The sequence below is a fragment of the Mandrillus leucophaeus genome, unplaced genomic scaffold (genome assembly GCF_000951045.1).
Source record: "Mandrillus leucophaeus isolate KB7577 unplaced genomic scaffold, Mleu.le_1.0 Scaffold298, whole genome shotgun sequence".
NCBI lineage: Eukaryota > Metazoa > Chordata > Mammalia > Primates > Cercopithecidae > Mandrillus > Mandrillus leucophaeus.
Window position 1 is genome coordinate 4,410,851 of NW_012103120.1, and position 7,117 is coordinate 4,417,967.

Sequence of the window (7,117 nt, forward strand, 5' to 3'; positions counted from 1 at the left end):
GAAGTTTTTCTTTTATCACAGCCAAATGCTTTACCTCTTCAAAAAAATTAATGAGTAAGCTCACTCCATGTATTTATACTACACACACTGTCAAACACCTCGGAGAGATTAAGTAAGATAAGGAGTAAGAATCAACCATTGCCTTTGACATTGTAGAGGTTATTGTCCTTGACAAGGGCTATTTCAGTGGAATTCTGGGAACAACAGTACTTCATTACAGTAGTCCAACAGAGTAATTTGTAGGTGAGAGTGAAAACTAGCAGGTATGGATGATTCTTTTGAGGTGTTCTGCTATAAAGGGGAGCAGAGAATTGGAATAGCGGAAAGAGGATGTGAGATCAAGGGACGCATTTTTGTGTACTTAAGAATTAAGCTATTACAGCATGATTTTAACCTGAGAAGATAGATTCGTTTTAAAATACAAAAAAAAAAAAAATGCTGATTCAAGAAGGAGAGACGGGGTGATTGCAGTGCCAACTCCTTAAGAAGGTGCCCAAGAAGAAAGGTTGATCGTGGCGAGAGCAAACGCAATTCATTCATTATATTGGGAGGGAAACACAGAAGTTTAAAGGAAGATTTGTTTGTAGATTGTGTGGTGATTAGACTAAGGAAGTTCTCTCTACACTTGTTTTCTCAGTGAAATAAGCAAGTTTATCACCTAAGAATGAGTAGCAAGGCAGTGCAGATGTTTGATTGAAGAGGAGGCCATTTTCATAGAATGTGTAAAAATGAAATAACATTGTACTGACAATCCTAGCCAACAAAACAGAACAAGAAAAAAAGTAAATATTAGAAGGCTAATATTAGAAACTAAACTGTTATCAGCACATACTATGTGTCCAGATAGAAAACCCAAAATAATCTACCACTAACCACTAGAATTAGTTTAGAAAGATACCCAAATAGGCCGGGTGAGGTGGCTCATGCCTGTAATCCCAACACTTTGGGAGGCTGAGGCAAGCAGATCATGAGGTCAGGAGTTCGAGACCAGCCCAGGCAACATAGTGAAACTCCGTCTCTACTAAAAATACAAAAAAACTAGCCAGGCCTGGTGGCGGGTGCCCATAATCCCAGCTACTTGGGAGGCTGAGGCAAAGAGAATACTTGAACCTGGGAAGCAGAGGTTGCAGTGAGCCGAGATCACGCCACTGCACTCCAGCCCAGGCAACAGTGTGAGACTCTGTCTCAAAAAAAAAAAAAAAAGAAAGAAAGAAAGATACCTGAATATAAGATCAATATATAAAAACTGTTTTTATGTAAGAACAACAGTTATAAAATATAACTTGAAAAATATATATCATCTAAAGTAAAAAAAAAAAAAAGATTAGGAAGCTAGAGATAAAAATAAAATGTGCGAAATTATTACTAAGGAAACTGTGAAACTCTCTTGTCTGATCTACAGATTCAACTGAATTCCAATCAAATTTCTAAAGTTTTGGGGAAATCTTAATAAGTTGATTCTAAAATTGTTATGGAAGAGCAAAAATAGCTCCCCAAATAGCCAAGGCACTCCTAGAAAAGGTGATAGAGGGATTTGCCTTACTAAATAGTAATACTTACTGTGAAGCTATTGTATGACGTCGTGAAGGGCTTACATGGATTAGGCCTCACAGTTGCAAGAACTGGAGAGGATGCCAATGGAAGATGGTTGCCACTGCATTTGGAGATGGATCTGAAGTCACAGTAGACCAGCAAGGCCAGGAGTCAGGAAGCAAAGCTGAACATGAAATGAGAGAACAAACTAGAATCTGTGAGGGCAAGTTGGAACCCACGAGAACAAATGGGAACTCAAAAGGACAAACTGGAACCCAGCATTTTCTACCTCAACCACACAGGTGAGCCACAGAAGCAGCCTGTGCCCTTCACTGCAGAGCTATCTGTTGCTGGCTCAGGACTCAGAGAGGACAAAGGCAATCTGACAGCAGCTGGAGGAGCAGCAGCCACACCTGGCACCCCTCGCTGACCTTCACAGCCTACTGGCTGCCTCCCCTCTGCTACTTTCCAAGTCTGTTCTCTGGAGCCCACTGCCAGCGGTGGGAGATGGGAATTTTGGGAAATGTAGTTATAGCTTAACTAAGTTACCACACTTTAAAATCACAATGAGGAACAGCAAAGGGGCCAGTGTGGCCAGACTGCAGTGAGTGTGGGGGAAAGTATATAGCAAGGGAGGAGAACTGCAGAAGTATATTTTGAAAATACGCTCCCTGGGCATTCATTTATTTGATTCCCTCTACATTTGTCTGGAAACAACCCTACAATGTATGGTGCATTGGCTTCCTAGGGTGGGGAAATGCCTTCAAATGTATTTGATTGATGTCTCATGCCTCCCTCATGCCTTCAAAGTACAAGGAAGTAGGGGTGGTGAGGTAACAAACAGCACTGGTAATTAAAACTGGTTAAAACTTCAATTTTTGATTTTACCATGAAAGTCTTCATGATGTGGTTTCTATCTTCTCTTCCTGACAAGCAGGGAGTCTTAGTTTTGGCAAAAAAAAAGGAGTTCTGAGAGCAGGAAGTAGATAGGGTGGACCGGCGGGCTAAGAAAGTTCCTTTGCAACTTTTTTTTGTAATGTTATTGTTTTTTTTAATAATTACATGAAAAGGCCTAAGACATTTTTATATCTTGCAAGATATCCATATGACACTAGCCTAAATGCCCACCTTGGTTTCTAGGCAACATCCAAAAGATATGGAAGAGTCTGCCTACTCATTACCAAGTAAATAGCCATTCTTTCCTTCTATATCAAATTAACAGAACTCCATTTGCCCACCCAGCTAAAGCACCACATTTCCCAGCCTCCTTTGCAGCTTTGTATAGCTTTTAATGGAATTAAAGCAATGTTGTGTGGGACTTTGAGTCTTCTTTAGATCCAATCTTAAATAAAACGCCTATAACAAAAATCATACTTGGTAGCAAAACATTGAAAGTTTTTCTTTGAAAATCAGGACCAAAGCAAAGAGGCCTGCCCTCATTATTTCAAGTCAGCATTTTAGGGAGATCTTGTGCAGCACAATAAGGAAAACACATAAGAATTGAAATAAATGAAATAAAACTATCATTTTTTTGTGGATGATATGATTGCCTACAGTAGAGTTGACTAAAAGAGTCAAACTCTGTAAAATATTTAAAGAGATTTATTCTGAGCCAAATATGAATGACCATGGACTGTGACACAGCCCTCAGGAGGTCCTGAGAACATGTGCCCAAGGTAGTTGGGGTACAGCTTGGTTTTATATGTTTTAGGGAGGCATGAGACATCAGTCGAATACATTTAAGAAATACATTGGTTTGGTTCAGAAAGGCGGGACAACTCAAAGCAGTGGGGGCTTCCAGGCAATAGGTAAATTTAAACATTTACTAGTTGACAGTTGGTTGAGTTTATCTGAAGACCTGGGATCAACAGAAAGGAAATTTTCAGGTTAATATAAAGGATTATGGAGACCAAATTTTATTGTGCAGAGTAAGCTCTAGATAGCAGACTTCAGAGACAGCAGGTTGTAAAATGTTTCTTACAGGACCTAAAAGGGTGCCTGGCTCTTAATTGATTATCTCCTGGATCTGGAAAGGAAGGAAGGGAAAAAAAGGAGGGGAAAGGGATTCTCTATAGAATGTGGATTTTTTCCCACAAGGGACGGCTTTGCAGGGCCATTTCAAGATATGGCAGAGAAACATGTTTTGAGGTCAAATATTTTGATTTTCTTCCGTGTTATGCCAGAGTCAGATTGGAAAGTAAGTCATGATATACAGGGTTAAATAAAACCCTTCTGATGAGAATTTACAGTTTGTAAGACATGACTCCACAGACCCCTTAGATAGGAATTGGGACAAGATAAAAAAATCAAAGCTTAGTTATAAATAGAAATCCCCAAGGAATCTAAAAATAAATTCTTAGACATAATAGATGATTTTGATAAGATCAATATAAAAATTCAGTTTCATTTCTCTATACCAGACACAATCTAAAAACATAATTTATTTTTAAAAATAAATATCACCAGGCATGGTGGCTCATGCCTGTAATCCCAGCACTTTGGGAGACTGAGGCGGGTGGATCACGAGGTCAAGATATCAAGACGATCCTGGCCAACATGGTGAAACCCCATCTCTACTAAAAATACAAAAACAAAAAAAAAATTAGCCGGGCATAGTGGCAGGCGCCTGTAATCCCAGCTACGTGGCAGGCTTAGGCAGGAGAATCGCTTGAACCCTGGAGGTGGAGGTTGCAGTGAGCTGAGATCACGCCATTGCACTCCAGCCTGGGCAAAAACATCGAAATTCCGTCTCAAAATAAATAAAAATAAATATCAATATCAATATTATTGACAGAGAATATCACCAAACTATGTAAGTTCTAGGGAAAAAAAACTAACAAAGATGTGTAAAATCTATACAAAAAAATTTAAAAATTTTAGCAAAAAGCATTAAAGAACACCTAAATGGACAAAGATCCCATTTTTATGAATCAGAAGTTTTTATGATAAACACATGAATTTTCTCCAAGTCGATCTACAGATGTAATGAATTACAGTCAAAATCCCCAAAAGATTTTTCATAGAAAATGAGAAGTTGATTCTAGTATATATTGAGGAACAGATATCAAGGATAGCCAAGGTATTTCTGAAGAAAAATTAAAAGGGGAGAATTATTCTAGAAGATATTATGATATTTTTATAAAATTATACTAATTAAGATAGTGTGGTCTTAGTGCAGGAATAAATGAACTGACTGATAGATAGAAATAGAGGGCCAGGAATCAGACCCATGAATACTCGAATTTTTAAGACAGGCTGGAAGTACAGAACTGGAAAAAGGCAAGATTGAATAATAAATGGAGCTGCAAAATTGGTTATCCATGTGGAAAAATGAAATCAGATCTTACTTCACACCATATACAAAAATCAAACCTAGAAGGATTAAGAGCTTACGTGTTAAAAGCACACTTTCACTTTTAAAGAAAAATAAGTTAATATTGTTCTGATCTTAGAACAGGGAGGGATTTCCTAAATAACACACAAAAATATGCTCACCATAAGAAACAATATTCACAAATTCAGATATGTTAAAATTAGTCATCGAAACGTCATCAAAAAATATTTTAAAGAAATAGAAGAAAAATTCCAACTGAAGTTATTATAGCACAAAGGATTAGTATGCAGAATAGATAAGGGTTCCCACAAACAAAAAGGGGGAAAAGCTAACAAAACTGCAGAAGATTCAAACAGACATTTCACAGAAGAAAAAATACATACAGCTAAAAATCATGAAGCGCTGTTGAACCTCATTATCAGGAAAATGGAAGTCAAAACCACAGAGATACCATTTCACACCTACTGATAAATATTGTATGTGACAATATTGAGTTTGAAGAGAATGTGAATCAATGTGATCACATTCCTAGTAGAAATGTAAATTAATATAACCACTTTGGAAAATAATTTGTCATTACCTTATCAGGTTGTTCATGTCTGAAGACCCAGTAACTCCTCATCTAGCTATATACCCAAGAGAAACATTAGCACCTATCTAATATGAAATAGAAGATTGTTCTAAGCAAAAAAGTTTGTCTTACAAAAAGAAATAGAAACAACTCAGATATCTATGGGCAGAAAAAATATAAATTTTTGTAGAGTTGCACAAGGGACTATAAGACAGAGGTGAAAATTAATGAACTACAGCTTTACCAACCACGTGAATGTCTCAGAAACACTGTTGAGTGAAAAGAACAGGCTAGAGAAGACTATACACAGGGTGATACTACTGTTATCACCTGAGAAGGCCCAATTACATATGATTTAGATGTTCTAGCATATTTGGTAAAACTCATCTTTAAAAAGCAAAGGAATGACAAACACCAGATTTAGAAGAAGAGTAACCTATGTGAGAGAGGCAGAGGGCAGAGATAGAGTGGGTGCCCTTCCCTTTCCCTTAGGTCAAGGTAAAATGGTGGTGATATTCTAGTTCTTGGTCGGGCCTTAGTTTTACCAGGTGTTCATTATTAAATGTGATGAAAAGTAAAATAAGGCCATTCACAGGCCAGTGATGATAGTGTGCCATGAATCAAGAATTTTTATTAATTGCATTCTGTGCATTTGAATTTCATTTTGTGAAAAAACAACAAAATTGTAAGAATTGCAAAGAAATGTTCCTGAATCCCCTATCAAAATGCAGCAAGCAGTTCCTCTTAAAAGTCTCAGTTAATGACCTGGAGCACGCTTTGATGCTTTCCAGTGAAGTGTGAAGTGTTGCCTCTCTTGTCAACAAACTGTCAGTCCGCACTGCACCACTTCCAGCAGTTCTGAGGTCAGGGGAAAGATTTTGAAAACTTTGGCTGGTAACTTTAAGATAGAAACAAAAAAGGTGTCAGCTAAGGTTTCTTAGGGACAGTTGTTCATTTGTTTATTTTAAAAATCTGGTTCCAAAAAAGTCTCATTTAAATTCTAGGAAAAAAACAAATGAGAGTATTGCAAAGTAAACATTTATTCTAAGTGCCAGGTCACATTTATATTGTAATGTGTTTTATACTTTTCTTGGGTGTAATTTATTATTAAAATATTCTTTACAACTTTATACAACCCATAGTTTCCACATAGCAACGTATTTTGATTTAGAAATAGCAGCAAAAAAAAGTAGTTTAGGAGGCTAGAACAAATGTGCATTTAGAGTAGCATCCCAGGCCAGGCACTGTGGCTCATGCCTATAATCCCAGCACTTCTGGAGGCCAAGGAGTGGGCATTACTTGAGCCCAGGAGTTCAAGACCAGCCTGGGCAACAAAGTAAGACACTGTCTCTACAAAAAAAATCAAAAAATTAGGCAGGTAGGCTGGGCGTGGTAGCTAACGCCTGTAATCCCAGCACTTTGAGGGGCTGAGGCTGGGGGATCACCTGAGGTCAGGAATTCAAGTCCAGCCTGGCCAACATGGTGAAACCCCATCTCTACTAAAAATATAAAAATTAGCCAGGTGTGGCGGTGGGCGCCTGTAATCCCAGCTACTCAGGAGGCTGAGGCAGGAGAATTGCTTGAACCCAGGAGACAGAGGTTGCAGTGAGCCGACATGGTGCCACTGCACCCCAGCCCGAGCAAAAGAGTGAGACTCTGTCTAAAAAAAAAAAAAAAAA